At 47.4% G+C, this 21,004-nt stretch overlaps 1 pseudogene; it reads right to left on the minus strand.

The window, feature by feature from the left end:
• Nucleotides 1-164: 164 nt before the first annotated feature.
• LOC133055663 (histone-lysine N-methyltransferase PRDM9-like) lies at nucleotides 165-20,539 on the minus strand (annotated as a pseudogene).
• Between the last annotated feature and the right edge of the window lie 465 nt (nucleotides 20,540-21,004).

Raw genomic sequence — 21,004 nt, forward strand, 5'->3', positions numbered from 1 at the left:
TGTCTGAAATATTTAAAAAGGAGTTAGTGCCCCTCTTGCCCGTAACCCCTGAAGCCACACTGGACAGTTAGGCCCTGTCCATTCAGGACACCCTCTCCAGACCCCAGGTGGAGGTGCTCTGCCCCCAGTGCCCACCTGGGTCTCAGGAGTAGAAGAGACACAGCCTAGGGGATCTCTTCTCTGGTCCAGGGGAGCGTCACACCAGCCACCCTGTCTCGCTGCCCATAATAAATGAGGAGGGTTGTCGGCACCTGGGTGAGTGATGTTGTGGGCACCTGGACTGCCTCATCCTTGTGATTTGATGTGAAGACAACACAGAAGGAGAACCAGCCAAGAGGGATCCAGGCAGCAGTAAACCCCTCTTCATAGGGACCCTGTGAGACCCAAGACTCACTCTGCCCACCCTGCTCCGACTTTTGGGAACTGGCCTTTGTCATTCTCTGGGCAGGAGGTGGGAAGGACAACCCGGTCTCTCTTCCACCTCCTGAGACCCAGGTGGGCACTGGGGGCAGCAGCACCTCCACCTGGGGTCCAGAGAGGGTGTCCTGAATGCACAGGGCCTAACCGTTCAGTGAGGCCGGCCCTTGTCCACAGTGCACTGACCTGCTGCAGGGTCTCGGGTTCCCTGGCATCCAGCTCCCCCATCGCCAACCCCAGCTTGGTGCCTTGGGAGCCCCTCACTGGCAGGCACCCAGGAGGTGAAAGCTGCATGCCCAGAGAGAAGGAGGAGAAGGCGGTGGGGTAGGGGTCCTTCTCCCCCAGGAACAACCAGCTCCACCTGCCATGGCCTTTCTCCTCTTTAGTACGTGTCTTTGTGGCTGATGTTGCCAAACACCTTCCTCTGGAAGAGAAGGCTCCATGACCATGGAAGGGGTGGAGGTTAGGAGGTGCTGTAGCCCTAAACCCAGGGAGCTTGAGGACTAAATTCCCTGAGCCCTGAACATACTGCCTGTTCAATCTGTACCAACAGAGGCTGAGATCCAGAGAGATCCTCTGTGGAAACACTTTTCACGTCCAACAAGAGGACCAACTGAGACCAAGATCTGGGTAGATTCTCTGTGGAAACACTTTCCCGACCAACAAGAGAGGATTTGTTAGCCCACAGCCGAACCCCGAGACGTGGGACGTGCTGTAACTGTGGAGACTGCTGGAAAGGCATTTGAGAGGCTTCTTCCCGGGAGGCTCCCCTGAGGCCCCTGGAGTTACTGGACCTAGAGGCGGAGCACTCGTGCTTCTCTCCTCACTGCAGGCCAGACGGTGCCCCCAACCACACAGCCCTGCTCCTCTGCCTCCCTGAGTTCAACAGAAACCCCCGAGTCATGAGGCCAAAGCACAGTCTTCTTGGTGAGCAGAGCAGAGGCCGGTGGGAAGTGGGGTGGAGCCTGAAAGCTTTTGTAGAAGAAAAAGATGCACGTGTGTTCCCGTGTGTGGTGGCCAGATGCTGCAATAATTGCTGTTCCCTACACATTTATGGGTGGGTTTTAGTTTCTGTATTTTCTAAATTTCTTTTTTTTTTTTTTTAAACAGCTGCATATTATGAGAAAGTTTTTGCAATCAACCACGAGAACTTGCAAAATAAGATCTTTTTTTTTTTTTCTTTTGCTAAAATGTTACAGTTTTCTCTTGGTGACAGACCAACCTCCTACTTTTAAACGTTCATTTAATCGGCTGCACTGGGTCTTAGTTTTGGCATGCAGGGTCTTCAGTTGCGGCATGTGGGATCTAGTGCCCTGACAAGGGATTGAACATGGCCCCATGTGTTGGGAGCTCAGAGTCTTAGCCTCTGGACCAGCAGGGAATGCTGCAACCTCCTACTTTAAAAAAGGTTATTTATTTACTTTTGGCTGTGCTGGGTCTTCGCTGCTATGCAGGCTTTTCTCTGGCTGTAGGGCGTGGGGGCTGCTCTCTCATTTCTGCGCTGAACTTCTCCCTGTGGTGGCTGCTCTGGTTGGGAAGCACGGGCTCTAGGCTCTTGGGCTGCAGTAGTTGTGCATGGACTAAGTTGCTCCACGGCACGTGGGGTCTTCCCAGATCAGGGATTGAACCCGTGTCTCCTGCATTGACAGGTGGATTCTTAACCACTGCACTACCAAGGGAGTCATTCCCCTCCCCGCTTCCTGCCAACATCCCCCTTTAAAAAAAAGACTAAAAATAATCTGTTCAGTAAATTTTCAGGAGTCTGAGCTCTGAGGTCAGTGCCTGTGGTGTCATTCTCCCAAAGGCTTCAGACACCAGTTGGGCTCATGAGTCTGGCAACCAGGGCGGGTCTGACGGCTAAAGACAGGCTTGGCCTCTGGAGCTCTGCCTCACCAACTCACCCAGGGTCCCCAAGTCCTGGCAGCCAAGCAGAGCTGCGCGCAGGCGGGGCTGGTACAGCCGTGGGGCCGCCGTGGTCAGGGTGGAGTGTGCAGCGGAGGCAGCTAGCTGTCTGTCCCCATGACTGCTGGTGTCCTGTGTGCCCGTGCAGGGCAGTCATGGTGTCAGGTGGGGCCTGGCCGCTGTCCTGGGGACAGGATGGGACCTCAGAGAGCTTGCATCCCCACTCCCCATCCCCCAGCTCTGCTTCAGGTTGTGGCTTGTGGCTGCTGGCAGCTTCCTGGGCTGGGAGGCTGTGTAAAGCACCAGCCCCCTTGCTCAAGGTCAGCTGAGACCCCCAGCTCTGGGGTCACACACCATCTGTGCCACCATCCAGGTCATCCCACTTCTGTGAGGGAGGGCCTGTGCGGGGCTGTGGGTGATGGGGGATTTTGGGGTGTTGTGGGCTGGCCCAGGAGCCAGCTTTTTGAGGGAAGGGGAGGGGAGGGAGAAGCTTTGACTTGCTCAGCCTTCCAGGGGATTCCAGGCCCAGCTCTGGTGGGAGGTGCAGGTGAGAAGCCCCTGCAGGTTTCTGGGTCCCCACCGTTTTTCAGTTGAAGCCCCTCTGCCTGCACCACCCCTAACTCTCCCTTCCGTGGCCCCATCCACAAGCCACAGAAGATGGGGAGTTTACGTGGCTTCCCTTCCTGTAGGGAAACATGTTCTTGAAGAAAGCATGACAGAAACGAGAAAATAATAGTGCGTGGTTATCACTGACACGGTTCGTGTAGAGACACTTCACAAGCCTGGCAGATGGAGGGAACTGAGAGCCATTATCCCTGAGTCCTGGAGTCCGCACCCTCCCCACCGCCCCATGGCTCACTCTCCGCTTGGTGTCTTCTGGTGACCGGGTGGACTTCAGCCTCCTGAAACCATCCTGGAAGGATCAGGCCAGGGCAGAGGTCATTCACAGAGGGGAGGGTGTAGTCGACTCTTAAGAACGCCACTGCCCCCACTCTGTGTCAGAGCTCAGTTCTCGGTCTAAGCAAGCGTGGCTTCCTGGGGCGGTCACCACCCTCACTCATCCAGGGTTGGGGGGCTTTGTGTCCACCTTATCCGCTCATGCAGCCTGGTCACCCCGGGACCCAAGGTGTGTGCATCTGCTCTGCTCACAGCTCACCCTGTGAGCTTCACTCATGAAGGGGAAGTGTAAGGATGAACTATTCCATGGTTAAGAATTTCAAGGTTGTGACAGCATTGACCACAGCACACGGGCACAGGTATGAGTCCCATGCATAGAGAAGCCGCGGTGTGGGCTTCGAGGACCCTCCGTGTGGGGGTGGGATGGGGGCCGGACAGGGATTTCCTGCACAGGCGGCTCCAGGCTCTGTTCTCGGCAGGGTGAACGACTGTCGGCACTGCCTGTCTGTGGATGGGCTCTGGGGCTGCCCAACTCAGCAGAAATGGCAGTGGTAGGAAGGGAGGTCACCCTCCGTTAGCACCCCTGACCTCACACCCCCTCATCAGGGCAGCCGAGTGCCTAAATGGCCCCTTCCTCGTCTAGCTCTGAAGACCTGGAAGGTGTGGGGGCTGAAGGGCAGGCAGAAAAAATTCTGTAAAGCAATTATCTTTCTATTAAAAAATAATAAGAGATTAAAGAAAAAAACCCCACAAAAACAGCAAAGGCAGGGCTTTCATTCTCAGCCAGCCTCTGCCAGATTCTGCCTGTGCTTATGAAAAGACCAAAATGCTGGTGCTCCCACCCCATATCACAGATGAGAAGAGAGACACAGAGAGGTTGAGCATCTTGCCCCAGGTCTCACAGCTGATGAGGGCAGAGCTGAGAACTGGACCTCTGAGGTCGAATCTGGAGTCCAGATGCTGTGATGACCCTGAGGGAGCTGCAGAGACCAGATGGCCCATGCTGAGCCAGGCACACACACGCACACACACACACACGTGCACGTGGCCTTCACCTTTGAGGCTACAGAAGTCAGAGGAAACCAGAGGGCCACCAGGCGAGGCCAAAGGAGAGCCGAGGTCTGTAAGGAGGAGAAGCCACACTTCCCAGGAGGCTGGGGAATTCCCTTCCCTGGTGAGTCTGTCTCAAACCCTAGATTCCTCTCCCTGGACCCAGGAACTGACTGTCCAGTGACCTAACTGAGTTGGCTCCAGAATTATGCCTCCTCAGGGGTTCAGCTACCACTGGGCCCCACTGCTGTCAGTGATAATGGAGGAATGAGTACATAGTCTGGCTTCAGATTTGTTTGGAGACAAAATTTATTAGAAGAGGAGTACAAAAAACCACGAAGGCAACTGGCATGAACATCTCCAGAACACTTAAGAAACCCTCTGCTGTTTATCTACCTCCTCTCCTGTCATGAAAGTCTATTTAATCCAGTAATTCTGTGCTTATCACACTCTTTCTTTAAAATATTTGTTATATATTTATTTATTCAGCTGCGCTGTGTCTTAGTTGCAGCATGTGGGAGCTAGTTCCCCAATCAGGTATTGAACGTGGGTCTCTGCATTGGAGTCTTGGCCACTGGACCACCTGGGAAGTCTCTTCTTATACGCTTGGGGACAGTAATGGGTCATAGACCTCCTCTGAGGCCCTCTTAGAGCTGGGGCATGGGGTGGCTGCAGTAATCCTCCTGTGGCTAAGATGTGGTTTGTTGGTCATGACTCACTCACACTCCCTGCAAACATAAGGCTACTCCCCTGTGTGTGTCCTCTGGTGTGTGATGAGGAGGGACTTCTGACTGAAGCTTTGCCCTCACTCCCCACAAACATAGGGCTTCTCCCCTGTGTGTGTCCTCTGGTGGGTGATGAGATGGGACTTCCGATTGAAGCTTCGCCCACACTCCCCACAAACATAGGGCTTCTCCCCTGTGTGTGTCCTCTGGTGTATGATGAGGTGGGACTTCCGATTGAAGCTTTGCCCACACTCCCTGCAAACATAGGGCTTCTCCCCTGTGTGTGTCCTCTTGTGTGAGATGAGATTTGACTTATCACTGAAGCTTCGCCCACACTCCCCACAAACATAGGGCTTCTCCCCTGTGTGTGTCCTCTTGTGTGAGATGAGATTTGTTTTCTGACTGAAGCTTCGCCCACACTCCCCACAAACATAGGGCTTCTCCCCTGTGTGTGTCCTCTGGTGTCTGATGAGGACTGACTTCTGAATAAAGCTTTGCCCACACTCCCTGCAAACATAGGGCTTCTCCCCTGTGTGTGTCCTCTTGTGTGAGATGAGATTTGACTTATCACTGAAGCTTCGCCCACACTCCCCACAAACATAGGGCTTCTCCCCTGTGTGGGTCCTCTTGTGTGAGGTGAGATTTGACTTATCACTGAAGCTTCGCCCACACTCCCCACAAACATAGGGCTTCTCCCCTGTGTGTGTCCTCTGGTGTCTGATGAAATTTGACTTGTGATTGAAGCTTCGCCCACACTCCCCACAAACATAGGGCTTTTCCCCTGTGTGTGTCCTTTGGTGCATCATGAGATGGGACTTCCGACTGAAGCTTTGCCCACACTCCTCACAAGCATAGGGCTTCTCCCCTGTGTGTGTCCTCTCGTGTGTGGTGAGACTTGGCCTGTCCTTGGAGCCTTGCCCACACTCTCCATACTTGACTTTTATAATCCCTGAGACCCCTGCCCCCATGAGTAATTTGCCTGTGTCGTCTGGATTCAGTTTCTGGCTTGTGCTGGGCTCTTCTGTCATTAGCTCTTGCACCCCAGGACCCCCCATTTGTCCTCTGGGTGAGTACGAAGAGGCCCTTGAAATCCTCTTCAGCCTTATGCTTTTCAGCAAAGGTTGGGGCCTGTCCTTGGCCTCGTGACCCTCAGGTTTGTCGCTCGGGCTGTGTGGATCTGAATATCGCTGATTTTGATTGCCTGGGCAGGGATCCTCTGGTTGGAGGTGGTCTCTTTCAGATGGTCTCAGGAGGGTCTGAGAGGGGTGACTGCATTGGATGTGTTGGCTGAGGAATTTCTGACTGGAGAAGGCCAGAGAGCAGGAGGCACATGGGTGGATCTTGGGCTTCGGTTCTGCTGAAAGAGGAAACTTTTGGTCAGGTAGCTGGTTTGCCGTAGTAAAGCCTGCCCCACTAATCATCTAAGTGTTGACAGTGCACAATTTGTCTCCCATCGAGTGTGTCTTTACAGTCCACTTTTCCATTCTATTCTTATTCTCTACATCTACAGAAATCCAGGAAGCTTGTGTCAAGGGCCTTTTCTACATATCACCCAGATAGGGACCTTCCAGGAGCATCAGAGGCAGCGTCTCTCCTGATAGAGGTGGATCTGCAGGGACCTTTCCTTGCTTGTAAGAGCCAGACATCCTGGAATGTGAAGTCAAGTGGGCCTTAGAAAGCATCACTACGAACAAAGCTAGTGGATGTGATGGAATTCCAGTTGAGCTATTTCAAATCCTGAAAGATGATGCTGTGAAAGTGTTGCACTCTCAATATGCCAGCCAATATGGAAAACTCAGCAGTGGCCACAGGACTGGAAAAGGTCAGTTTTCATTCCAATTCCTAAGAAAGGCAATCCCAAAGAATGCTCAAACTACCGCACAATTGCACTCATCTCACACGCTAGTAAAGTAATGCTCAAAATTCTCCAAGCCAGGTTTCAGCAATACGTGAACCGAGAACTTCCAGATGTTCAAGCTGGTTTTAGAAAAGGCAGAGGAACCAGAGATCAAATTGCTAACATCCTATGGATCATAGAAAAAGCAAGAGAGTGCCAGAAAAACATCTATTTCTGCTTTATTGACTAAGCGAAAGCCTTCGACTGTGTGGATCACAATAAACTGTGGAAAATTCTGAAAGAGATGGGAACACCAGACCACCTGACCTGCCTCTTGAGAAACCTGTATGCAGGTCAGGAAGCAACAGTTAGAACTGGACATGGAACAACACACTGGTTCCAAATAGGAAAAGGAGTACGTCAAGGCTGTATATTGTCACCCTGCTTATTTAACTCATATGCAGAGTACATCATGAGAAACGCTGGGCTGGAAGAAGCACAAGCTGGAATCAAGATTGCCGGGAGAAATATCAATAACCTCAGATACGCAGATGACACCACCCTTATGGCAGAAAGTGAAAAGGAACTAAAAAGCCTCTTGATGAAAGTGAAAGAGGAGAGTGAAAAAGTTGGCTTAAAGCTTAACATTCAGAAAACTAAGATCATGGCATCTGGTCCCATCACCTCATGGGAAATAGATGGGGAGACAGTGGAAACAGTATCAGACTTTATTTTTTTTGGGCTCCAAAATCATTGCAGATGGTGATTGCAGCCATGAAATTAAAAGACACTTATTCCTTGGAAGGAAAGTTATGACCAACCTAGATGGCATATTAAAAAACAGAGACATTACTTTGCCAACAAAGGTCCATCTAGTCAAGGCTATGGTTTTTCCAGTGGTCATGTATGGATGTGAGAGTTGGACTGTGAAGAAAGCTGAGCACCGAAAAATTGATGCTTTTGAACTGTGGTGTTGGAGAAGACTCTTGAGAGTCCCTTGGACTGCAAGGAGATCCAACCAGTCCATCCTAGAGGAGATCAGTCCTGGGTGTTCATTGGAAGGACTGATGCTGAAGCTGAAACTCCAATACTTTGGCCACCTCATACGAAGAATTGACTCATTGGAAAAGACCCTGATGCTGGGAAAGATTGAAGGCAGGAGGAGAAGGGGACGACAGAGGGTGAGATGGCTGGATGGCATCACTGACTTGATGGGCATGAATTTGAGTAAACTGCAGGAGTTGGTGATGGACAGGGAGGCTTGGCGTGCTGCGATTCATGGGGTCACAAAGAGTTGGACATGACTGAGCGACTGAACTGAACTGAATTGAACTGAAGTGTCTGAAAAGTCATGTCACAGTGGCCACAGGTGTTTCACTCCACTGAGAGATAAGAGTTGATGACTTAGGTGGAATCTCCTGAGCGGCTCCCTGTGAGGGGAAAGGGTCTGTTAAGTCAGGGGCGCCTGGCCTGGAGCTCTCTGCATATGGGAGGCAGCACAGGGGGTGGGTAGAGCACGTGTGAGTAAAGCTGAATTTGAGGCTCCTTGTTCAAAGAACAGCCTTTGTGCCGATCTCTGCAGGAAGTGGGTTTCAGACTGGGCAAGACTGAGCGGCCCAGGTCCCACTGACTACACGTCTCTGGCTCCTGCTGCCCCAGTTGGTTCAAAAATTGCTCCTCTCTCAGTTTTCCATAAATCATAAAATAAAGCCATGTCCTTTCTCAAGCCTCACCAGTATTCATACCTCATTTATTTCGTTCAGTCTTAATCCATTTAACATGCACTAGGAAGCCCTGTTTAAAAATACATCTCCAGTCAGACTCTTCACACCCTCACTCCCAAGCATCTTCAGCCAGCCCACTCTCCCCTCATGTCTGGCAATGAACTGATCTCTGAGGGGACTCCCTGCTGCTGTCTCTTCCCCAAAAATGAACCAAAGCATCGTCTTAGCACAGAGAACATGCTGCTTGCAGCTGAAAGCTGCACGGTTGTTCTGTGTCACCCAGGAAGACCCCTGGGGCCTGCATGTGGACACAGGCCCTGAGGCTTCCGTGTCCCATCCAGCCTCCTTCCTCTCCCTCTGTGCTTCCTCCCGTGACCCCTGGCATGGCCTCTCTTCCTGGCCCTGGGGCTGCGGCACTGTCTGCTCCCCTGCCTGGAATCCTTTCCCACGGGTGTTATCTCTGCAGAGACTCTGCCCCAGCATCCTCCGCCACACCCCACCCTCTGCTCAACTGACTTTAGACTGGATTGTACTCTGCTTGGAATCGGCCCAGGGAGGCTCCCCAGGATGGGGTGGGGCACTGGAAGAGGGGTGGCACTCACCTCTCCCAGCCGCGAGCTCGCTCTTCCCCCTGCTGTCCCGCTTGATGCCGAGGTCCTGGCCATACTCATCCCCGTACCAGACCAGCAGCTCACAGCCCGGCCTGACCACCTGGCAGGTTCGGTAGAAGATCTGCCCATGATACTGGATGGCCACCAGGTTCTGCTCCTTGTCGTCCCGGGCACAATTCACATACCTGGGGTGGAGGCCGGGAAAGGGAAAGAAACCTCAGGTGATGAGTGCCCTCCACACTCAGACCATGCCCAGCTCATTTCCTTCAGTTTCTGAGGCCACCGTGGCTCCCACCATGGCTGGAATGCTTTTCTCCCCTTACCTAACTAGCCATTTTCCGGAGCCCAGTTCCAGACTCATCTTCTCTTGGACTGTCCATGAGGCTGGTGACCTCCAGCTCCTCTAAACTCTGAATTAAGTTCTCTTTCATCCACAGGACTTGGTGCTCCTTGGCTACCATGCAGCCCTCAGCACTCACCCCAGCCTGCCTTCTCTCCTGAGGCTTTCCTCCAATCTCCCCACGTGTATCCAGGGTCATATTCACTTGCCTACCCCCTCGCACGGAAACTTGGAGAGTGCTCTGACATAGCTTGAGACACAGGACAGTAATAGTTTATTCACTGTCTGCCTGCCCTGATGAAAGAGGAATGGCTGTGCTCAGGGCCATCCTGCCCGCCTCCCGCACACACCCCCGCCCCCCCCCCCCCGCCTGGTTCCTTCCGAGGCCTCAGGGCTTACTTCTCACTGGAACCAAGCCTGAGGAGGTTGTTGCACACATAGAGTCAAGGTCTCCTGAGTTAGGTTATCCTGGCACTGTGCAGTTACTCAAAGATAGAAGAATTAAGGTTACTGTTTGTTCCTAAAATCAGTTGGCTAATGTCTGTCTGCAGTATGTTCTCCAAAAGGATATGGGTTGTGTGATCTGCTTCAGTAACAAAGTTCACTGTCTAAACTGAAACATAAAGTGTTTGGTAAGTGTCAATTAAATGAGTTAAAGTGTCCTTGGTGAATTTAGACTCCTCAAGTTGTTTTCAAGTTCCCCAGTTTTGTTCAGCATGTAGATGTATTTTGATGGCACATGCTATATTTTTATTTCCTTCTTTCTAATGTCTTTTGAAATGAAAGAGCATGATATGGAGGGAAAAGAGGAAAGAAGATGTGAAAGCTGTTGAGGCAGCCGGGTTGAGAAGGAAAAGGGTGTGGGATTGAGGGAGTATTGACGTCTACACACTGCAGACTCACTGCACTCACCTCATCCAGTTGGCCCAAGACGTGTCCTTTCCATCCACATACTCATAGCAGTTTCTCCCTTTGGTGATCTGAGTGTCAGAAAAAGAGTTACAAGCTTTCCTCTCTCTATATTTTTTTTTTTTTGGTAGGAAGCAATAGAAGAGCTATTTCCCTCTGCAGTCATTGGTGCTCTTCAGCCTTCATGGATTCAACTGCCTGTTGGACCACTCGGTAAGCTCCTTACTAATCATTCCAAGTCTGAGTCTCTTGGTTCATTGAAGGCAAGGGCTCCACAAGGGAGGAGTCACTTCTGTGTGCCTGGACCACTGTGTTCCCATGTCTGCTCTGACCTTTAGATATAGGTCCTGTGTGCCTGGACACTGTGCTCCCACCTCTCCTCTGATCTTTAGAGAGAAGTCCTGTGTGTCTGTACACTGTCTCCCACCTCTCCTCTGACCTTTAGATAGAGGTCCTGTGTGCCTGTACCACAGTGTTCCCACCTCTCCTCTGACCTTTGGATAGAAGTCCTGTGTGTCTGTACACTGTCTCCCACCTCTCCTCTGACCTTTAGATAGAGGTCCTGTGTGTCTGTACACTGTGGTCCCACCTCTCCTCTGACCTTTGGATAGAAGTCCTGTGTGTCTGTACACTGTGTTGGCACCTCTCCTCTGACCTTTCGATGGAAGTCCTGTGTGTCTGTAGACTGTGTTCCCACCTCTTCTCTGATCCTTAGATAGAGGTCCTGAGTGTCTGTACACTATGGTCCCACCTCTCCTCTGACCTTTAGATGGAAGTCCTGTGTGTCTGTAGACTGTGTTCCCACCTCTTCTCTGATCCTTAGATAGAGGTCCTGAGTGTCTGTACACTGTGGTCCCACCTCTCCTCTGACCTTTAGATGGAAGTCCTGTGTTCACACCCAGTGCACACAGTACACAGGGCTGACTGTGTCATTGCCGACCGTGTTATCACCATCTGCGTCCTCACATGTAGACATGAAGTACCCCCCACCACACACTAGCGATTAGAGGCCAGAGGACAGGGAAACAGGGGTGTTTCTCACCAGCCAGGAGTACCCACTGTTGGCGGCCTCCTCATCGTCTGTGATCTGGCCCTCGTAGGGGCCAAAGTACAGGCCCCTCGGCAGATCGGATGCCTCGTTCCACACTCCAAGCCCAGCCTCCGGGATGCCCGACAGTCTGATGCTTAACCCAGGGGGTAGAGTGAGGGCTGAGCGGTTGGCATGCCCCTTTTCCACTGCAGAGTCCTTTACAAAGGTTGGGGGCCCGTGGGCAGCACAGCTGTCGATGAAGAAGTTCTGACATTCCTCACAATCTGGAGGTGAGAGCAACAGGGATGAGGGGAGGTATAGTGACGTTGTTGGTCGTAAAACCTTCAGAAAGAACTGGGGCACTCATGGCATGTGGCCTCGATCCTGCACCCCAAGTGATAGAGGAAGGGGATGACTGGGAGACCAAATGGTGAGGTGAGGTTACTGGACCAAGGCCTCGCAGCCCCTTCTCCGTGAGTGGGCCAGAGGGGTCACTCACAGAGGTAGTCATCATCCTGCGGCTCGCTGACATCTTGGTACACGTGGTCCTTTCTTTCTCGTAGACTGTATCTCCTCACTCCAGTCTCCTTTCTTCTGAGTTCTAAGATGGAGAACAGAGGCTAAGCAAGGCTGGTGGGGTCTGGGGAGTTAGTCCCTGTTTTATCGGAAAGTGCGAAATCTCCTACCTGCCCATCTATACACTTTGTTAAAACTTTCTTACATGTATTTTTCAAACTTTTACTTTTGTAATTTTATGTTTTAATGTTACATTATTTATTTCTTGGCCATGCTGCATGGCTTGTGGGATCTTAGTTTCCTGACTAGGGATGGAACCCACACCTCCTGCAGTGGAAGCGTGGTTCCCTTAACCACTTCACCCCCAGGAAGTCCCTTCTCTATACTTTGTTTCTTCTCTCTTTAACTACAGGTTCAGGAGACTGAGGCTCCTCACTGACCACAGATGCCCAGTTCAGTGTTAGCTTCCTGCACTTCCTGTTAGTAGGCTTAACTTCCCAAACTTCTTACTTAGGAAATAGCTCACTGACACATCTACTCAGAAAATATATGTTAAGGGCACATGACACGTAAGGCATTGAGCAGAGGTCTGGGCATAAACACTAATAAAGCATGGTTCCTATTATCACAGCTGGATTTATTGAACTACTTGTAGGTGTCAGACTTTTGCATTTAATGTAAGGCTTTCAAGCACTATATGAGTTATGTATCCTTATCTTCACTTTACAGATAGCAATCAGGACCTCAGAAAATGTATAAGATTTTCCCAAGGCCCCAGTGCTAACTTCATGTCTCAGATCAGTCCAGCTTAAACCCACGCCTACCCAAAGTCCATGCCACACACCTAGGCCATACTTATTCGTTTTTCTACAGGGATTAAAGGAACTAATTAGAGGAACTCCCCAAATTTTCTCTTACCAACTTTTTGTCTGGGGTGCTGTCCAGGGGTCCTTGCTTTTCTGGAAGGGGTGACCGGTTTCTGAGCCTGCTTGGAGCCACTTGTCTTCAGCAATTTTGCTGCTCCTGGCAATTCCTTCAAACTAGATTCCTTACTTAATGATGCCCTGGACATTCCCTTTCAAGTGAGTAAAAGACAACATGCATCTTTTTAGTTCTTTGGGACTTAATGAAGTATTTTCACATGCATGACTTCAGTTAATACTTTGACAATTCTTGGAATACCTGGTAGAGGGTGGGTCTGAACACTAGAGTGAAAAAAAGGATCTAAGTGGGTAGTGAATCAAAACTAGAATTCATATCTTAAGGTTCCTTCCCTTCAACTTTCTGCATAAAAGTGAGAACAAGGCAGAGAGAATAGCTGGAGGTCAGGGAAAGAAGAGGGTAAGGGCTCATAGAGAAATCTGGGGGATTTTCTATTAATTAGTGGAGCTTTGTTGGACTAGGAAGTATGGAAAATTAGAGAGGGGACAAAACACATCTGGAAAATAAAGTGACAAAGCAGTGAGATTGAGAAGAGAAAAGATGATCAGCAGAAACACATTTAGACAATAAAGAAAATGAGCTGAAAGTTGCAGGTTACCATGTCCTAGAGACAATGTTTGGAATTAAAGTAGCTGGTCTCATCAATTCTGCTTGAAGAAGGCTGTATGGCTAGCTGATTGTCCTCAGTTTCCTGATGCATAAATTGGTATACATTCTAATTCTTAATGTTACAGTGGACATGAAATTTAATACCATTTCAAGAAATCATTGTGTGAGCTACTTAATACAGTATTAATGTGCGCGTACATCCCTGCCATCAATTTATCCCTTCAACTGCCTCTGTATTTGCGGTCTAGCTCACAGATACTATCTTCAGCATTCTTTGACCTTCCTACTCCTAGACGAATGTTTAAATGTGGAGTCATTCATTCTTAAAACATTCAGGGGGCCCTCAGGGGCTTTGAGCTGGGCCTGGACTTCTGAGAATTAATGGGTATGGGCTAGGCTCTCAAAGCTCACAACAGAGGGGTAGGCTAAACAAATGATTCCAAACAGGAGAGCTGCCTAATCAGACCTCAGAGGAAGGACCTGTTACTTCCTCCTGCAAGAATGAGCATTTGAAATGATGCCCAGATGATGAGTTTCTACTCAAAAGCGGGTAATCTATGTGAAGTCCTTCAGTTATTTTCTTATTTGTTGCTTCTCAGTCATAAACCTGAGGTTTGTCAGGGCTGCAAGTTGCTTCCTCTTATTGGTGTGGGAGGTTCTGAGGTAGGGATCCTGTCATCTTCTTTATCTTGGACTGTCCACTCTACAAACTTCCCAAAATGTCCTTAAGCGTCTTCATCTTGGACCGTCCACTCTACAGACTGCCCAACATATCCTTAAGCTTCCCTTAGTCAGATGTCTTAGCATATCCCTCCCTAGCACAGCACAAAAGAACTGAAGTTGAAAACATCTCTCAGATGAATGCTATAAAGATATATGAATAAACTTCATAGAACTATGGAAGTTTTAATCAGTTTGTAAGGGGTTTAGAGAACATACTTCGGATTAGATTGCACTACCAGTGATACTGTGATCTCAGGCATATAATCAAATGTTTTTTACCTCATTTTTTCAATCTATAATGGTGATAGCTATATACCTACTTATAGATACTGTAGGATTGTTTTAAGGTTTAAGTAAGTTTATTTATATAAAATGCTTAAAGTCTGAAATATTGTGAAAATAATGTAACAATAGAACAGCCTACTATTGTTGTTGTTCTTACTAACTGTAAAGATGGTGATGATATAGACAGTGTGCTAAAGATTCAGGACAGGAAGGCAGCCGTCTCTGTGTTTCCTCCTATTTTTACCTCTGACTGGATCCATGAGGAGGATATTTTGGCAATAGGATTTGGGAAATACTCACCTTCTGGTGTTTACTGTGCTCTACTCTGAAGGCCATCGCAGAAAGTTTACCTATATAATGATGAGAATCAGTGTTTTGGTTGGTAAATGTTTCCAAACTCTGGGCATTCTAATTAAGGACACATAATTCTGAGGCAGAGAGTGACAAGGACAAGGATTACCAACGGAGAAATGAAAAATGATTTCTGTATCACCAACTTCTACACTTCCACTGAGAGCATTACATAATTTTCTTAAAATTAAAAAAAAAAAATGAAACTTCATCTGTGCCTCTTCTGATGTCCATAAAGTATCTAATAAATTTACTAGCCTTTCATGACAAAAATACTCAACAAAGTAGAAATAGAAGGAGGTGGCTGCAATATAATAAAGGTCATATATGAAAAGTCTCCATCTAACATCATAGTCATCAGTGAAAACCTGAAAACTTCTAAGATCCAGAAAACAGGGGGCGGTCCTAAGATGGTGGAGGAAGAGGATGGGGAGATCACTTTCTCCCCCACAAATTCATTGTAAGATTGAGAAAACAAGGCAAGGATGCCCTTTCTCAACATTTCTATTAACCATAATATTAGAAGTCCTAGCCAGGGCTTTAGGGTAGGAATGGAAACAAAAGGCTTTCATTTGGAAAGAAAGAAGCAAAATTATGTCTGTTCACAGAGGACATGATTTTATGTACAGAAAAATTTATAAAATTCCACACACAAAAAAACCCTGCACAGAAAGTTGCACGGTACAAAATCAACATTCAAATACCTTTCCCTGCATGAACAATGACCATCCCAAAAAGGAAAATAAGAAAACAATCTTATTTACTTTTTATTTTTTTAAAGCTGTAGTCAAGAGCTAAATTTAAATTTTAAAAATATATTTGTTTTTACTTATTTATTTGTGCCAGGTCTTTGTTGCGGCATGTGGGATCTAGTTCCCTGACCAAGGACTGAACCCAAGTTCTCTGCATTGGGAGTGTGGAGTCTTAGCCACTGGACCCCCAGAGAAGTCCCAATAATCTTATTTATAATAGCATCAAAAAGAATGAAATAATTGGGAGTAAACTTAAGGAGATGAAAGACTTATACATTGAAAACTACAACGTATTGCTGAAAGGAATCTGACATAAGTAAATAGAAAGGCAGCTCATGTTTGTGGATTTGGATACTGAATATTATTAGGCTGTTCATACTACCCAAAACAATTTAAAGATTCAATGCAATTGCTATCAAAATCCCAATGGGATTTTTTTCTGGTATAGAAAATCCATCCTACAGTTAATCTGGAATCTCAGAGGACCCCAAATAGGCAAAACAATCTTAGAAAGAACAGCAAAGCTGGAGGCCTCTGATTTCAGAACATATTTCAAAGGTACAGTGACCAAAAGAGTGTAGTTTTGGCATAAAGTGTGTGCTTAGTCACTCAGTGGTGTTGACTCTTTGTGACATTTTGGTCACACAAAAAAAGAAGTCCCGGTAGACTGTAGCCCACCAGGCTCATCTGTCCAGGGGATTTCTCAGGCAAGAATACTGGAGGGGGTTGCCATTTCCTTCTCCAGGGGATCTTCTTAACCCAAGGATTGAACCAGTATCTCCTGCATTGAAGGCAAATTCTTCAGCTGCTGAGCCTCTGAGGTAGCCCGCTGGCATAAAGACAGACATGTCAATCAATGGAACAGAATAGACAGCCAGAAATAAACAGAAATACACTCTTGGAAACATGGTTTAATGATCTTCATCAAAGGTGTCAGGACAACAGGGAAAGTTTAATCCCTATAACGAATGGTGCTGGGGAAACAAAATATCCATATGCAAAATAATGAAGATCTTACATCATGAAGAAAAATCAACTCAGAATGGATTAAAGACCTAAATGCAAGACTTGATAAGACTCTTAGAGGAAAACAAGGATGAAGCTTCACGACACTGAATCAGCAATGATTTCTTAGATATGGTACCAAGTGCACAAGTATTAGTAATAAAGTAAAAATAGACAAATGAGACTACATTAATCTTAAAACCTCTGTGCAGCAAAGGACACAGTGAACAGAGTGAAAAGGCCACCTACAGGATGGTAGAAAATGTTTGTAAAATATGCATCTGATAAGGGGTTAATAAGCATACACCAATATGAAGCCTACCTATAAGCCAGGAAGAGAACCTGATTGACCACCATGGCACCCTGATATCAAACTTCCATGCTCCAGAATTGTAAGAAAACAAATTTCTGTGGTTTAAGGCAAGCAGTCTGTTTTGTTATGGCAGCCTGAGCTGACTAACACAGTGGGAGAAGGAATTGAATAGACATTTCTCCAAAGAAGATACACAAATGGCCAACAAACATATGAAAAGATGCTCAATATTACTAATCAATAGAGAAATACAAATTAAAAGCACAATGGAAATTATTTCATACCTTCTGTGGTGGGCAATATGAATAAGAAGACAATAGCAAGTTTGTTAAGGATATGGAGAAATTGGAACCCTTAAACACTATTGTTGGAAATGTAAAATGTTGCAACCTTCATAGAAAACAGTATGGAGTTTCCTCAGAAAATTAAAACTGGTGTATGATATAGCAATCCAACTCAAGAGTATATTTCCATAAAAAATTGAAAGCAAGATCTTGAATAAATAGTGTGCACATCTATGGTCATTGCAGCATTATTCCCAGTTGGTGAGATGTGGAAGCAATCTAAATGTTCATTGGTGGATAAACAGATAAAGATTATATATAAGATATATCTTATATCTGTTATATACACATGCACACAATGGAATGTTTTTAAGCCTTAAAAAAGAATTCTGTCATATGCTACATCATGGATGGGCCTTGATGATACTATGCCAAGTGAAATGAACCAATCAAAAAAGACAAATATTGCCTGATTCCACTTCTATGAGGTATATAAATTAATCAAATCCATGGAAACAGAAAATATAATCGTGGTTGCCAAGGTTTATGAAGATGAAGGATTGGAGAATTGTTGCTCAGTGGGTTAGGGCTTCAGTCATGCAAGATGGAACATTTCTACAGATTTGTTGTACAGCAGTGTGTATATATATATCCCCAGTGGCTCAGCGGTAAAAATCCGCCTGCAATGCAGGAGATGCAACAGACGCAGGTTCGATCCCTGGGTTGGGAAGATCACCTGGAGCAGGAAATAGCAACCCACTCCAGGATTCTTGCCTGGAGAATCCCATGGACAGAGGAGCCTGGCAGGCTACAGTCCGTGGGTACACAGAGTCAGACATGACTGAGCGATTAACACTATGGCCACTAACACTAATGTGTACATAGCAGCAGTGTACCATACACTCAGAAATTGTTAAGAAGGTAAATTAAGATGTGCGGAGGTATGGTGAACTGTGGCCTATGTTTTCCCTATAAAGAATCTCTCTTCATGTCAAAACCTTTGCAGGCAACCAAATGTTTGGTTTTCATGTCCCTTTCACTAGTTTTAATAACATAAGGGAACAGAGGGACTTCCCTGGTGGCACAGTGGATGAAAATCTGCCTGCCAGTGCAGAGGACACAGGTTCGATGTCTGGTCCAGGAAGATTCCACTTTCTGCGGGGCAACTAAGCCTGTGTGTCACAAGCTACTAAGCCTGCATGTGCTCTGCAACAAGAAGCCACTCACCACAACCAGAGAAAGCCCGTGCACAGCCACAAAGACCCAGTGCAGCCAAAACTAAATAAATAATTTAAAAAAATCTGGGCGAACAGAAATTCATGGAGAATCGTAGAACTATCTAAATTGTTTTCTCCAGTCTAGGAAGATTAACTCTTCTAAACTGAGCAGCAGAAGAGGACGTGAGCTGCTCACTTCTATTTTATAATGAGTGTACTTCATTTTATTTACCTGATGCTGTCTCTGGTCAGTGAAATATGGGGAAGATTAGGGAGAATAAATAGTTCTTTCAAACCCTTTCCCAGAATCAAAACAAAGAATTAGTTTAACCTTAGGAAAGCCTGGCGTGCTGCGATTCATGGGGTTGCAAAGAGTTGGGCACGACTGAGTGACTGAACTGAACTGAACTGAACTGAACTGACGGTAAGAAGATCATGTGGTGTTGTTTTATGCTGCTGCTAAGTCACGTCAGTCGTGTCCGACTCTGCGCGACCCCATAGATGGCAGCCCACCAGGCTCCCGTCCCTGGGATTCTCCAGGCAAGAACACTGGAGTGGGTTGCCATTTCCTTCTCCAGTGCATGAAAGTGAAAAGTGAAGGTGAAGTTGCTCAGTTGTGTCCCACTCTTTGCGACCCCATGGACTGTAGCCTACCACGCTTCTCTGTCCATGGGATTTCCCAGGCAAGAGTACTGCAGTGGGTTGTTGTTTTATATACATACATAAATAATGTATCTTGACATAATACATTAATCATTTCCTCTTCTAAGAGATTTAATCCAATAACTGAATTATTATATTAGTATTAAATCTCTTTGGTGAATTTATAGTCTAAGGTTTCCTTACTTGCCTTTCATTAAGAATGTTTAGCAAAATTAATTCTTTTTAAAAAGAATGATAAATTTTAACCGTAAAACTTTTGAGAAACCTATACATTCATCTTCATTCAGGCTTATGTCAATATTCAGCCACAACCACTTCGGAATGCTGAAAATTATGTTTTCTTTGCTAATGACTGAGATGTAGTTGAGACCTAAGCCCAGGCTGGTTTCAGCAAGACACCTCCAAATCCTCCTGGCCCCTCACCTTGCTGCCTTGGTGTCCATTCTTCATCAGAATCCTCAATGTCATCTACCTGGGGTTTGATGACCTGCCTGTGGTAATGCATGAAAGCTGGTCGAGTGGCTCTGAAACCTGGAAAGAAACAAAATATTTGTTCTAAGGAGGAGGAACAAAACACAGAAGCAATGGAAAGTGTCACAAAGTCAGGGAATCAGTAAGATGGGCTGGGAGAATCTAGAACAAGGCAAGAGGTGAGCTCTGCACTGCAGGGTCAACCTCCCTTTGGTACAAAACTGTAAACATTTCCTCCAGGTTAGTCTCCACACAAAAGGGAACTGTGAGCAGATGAAGCCACCTAAGAGCGGGCCAAGTGAACACTGAGGGTGAAGACCTGTTTCATGTTTCCCAGGCTCACAGGCACCCAGCACTTCCTGTTACCTATAGCAATCAGCGCTTCGTAGTTCCTTTTCACATTCCTATATCGGATTTTTTCCCATTCTCCCATCTCTTCCCATTCTTCCTTGGAGAAATATACGGAGATGTCTTTGAAAGCATCTTTGGCCTAAGGAAAATAACAGATTTTATCAGTGATTTACTAGTCTAAGTCAAACCTTAGAGCTGGGCCTTCTCCTCCACCTTTCGTGCAGGGAGTAGCCTGAAGCTACTGGATGGTCTCTGTGAGACAGAGATGAAGACTTTCCTTCCCGACTGTGTCCTGCTTAACTGAGGAAATACTGAGCATTTTCCTAAGTCTCCCTGGACACAGAGCAGTTGGCGAATCTAGTGTCCTGTTTTGTCCCACTCCTCCCCACCATCTCAGACAGGACCAGGCATTCCCATCCTGTGTACGGTCACAGAGAAGTTCACTCAGCTGCCTGGGCAAGCAGTCTGTGGTGCTTCAGGGACCAGCGCCGTGTCCTTCCTATAGAGCTGGCTTAGAGCCCAGCTTTGCCCGCCTCCACCTCTCACCGTGGGCTTCCACTCTGTTCTCCCGGCATCTCCCTCAGTGCTTTCCTCTGGAGACCTATTCGGCCTCATGGCCATTGGAGTGCTCAAGACCAAGGTGCCTGTGGAAGAAGAAGGTGCTGAGACAGCCCAGACCACTGTCCAGAGCCTGGTCTGTCTTCCTTGGGGGGAGTGTCCAGGGCAGGAAGGTGAGGGGAAAGTCGGGGTGAGGGTATTGGTGGGGTGGAGGAATCCTGACTAGCTATGACAGACCAGGCTAATGTGAACTAGATTTGGTTTCTTTGGATCCCCTACAATTCAGCCCCTCCGAGGAAAGACACTGGGAGGGACGTGTCTGTGAGTGACAGAGGGATTCCTGAGGAGACCTGGAAACCCCTAACTGCTGGACTGGCATCAGGCTGAAATCATGACTCTGTTCCAGTGCAGGAGAGGGACTATTTCTCCAAGAAGGGTTTTGAGGATCTCCGCCTGGGGACTCAGAAAAATTTGGGCATAAGGTGGGTTCTATATCTAAGGGTCAGGTCACTCGGCTTGAGG

The sequence above is a fragment of the Dama dama genome, chromosome 5, assembly GCF_033118175.1.
Source record: "Dama dama isolate Ldn47 chromosome 5, ASM3311817v1, whole genome shotgun sequence".
NCBI classification, from domain to species: domain Eukaryota; kingdom Metazoa; phylum Chordata; class Mammalia; order Artiodactyla; family Cervidae; genus Dama; species Dama dama.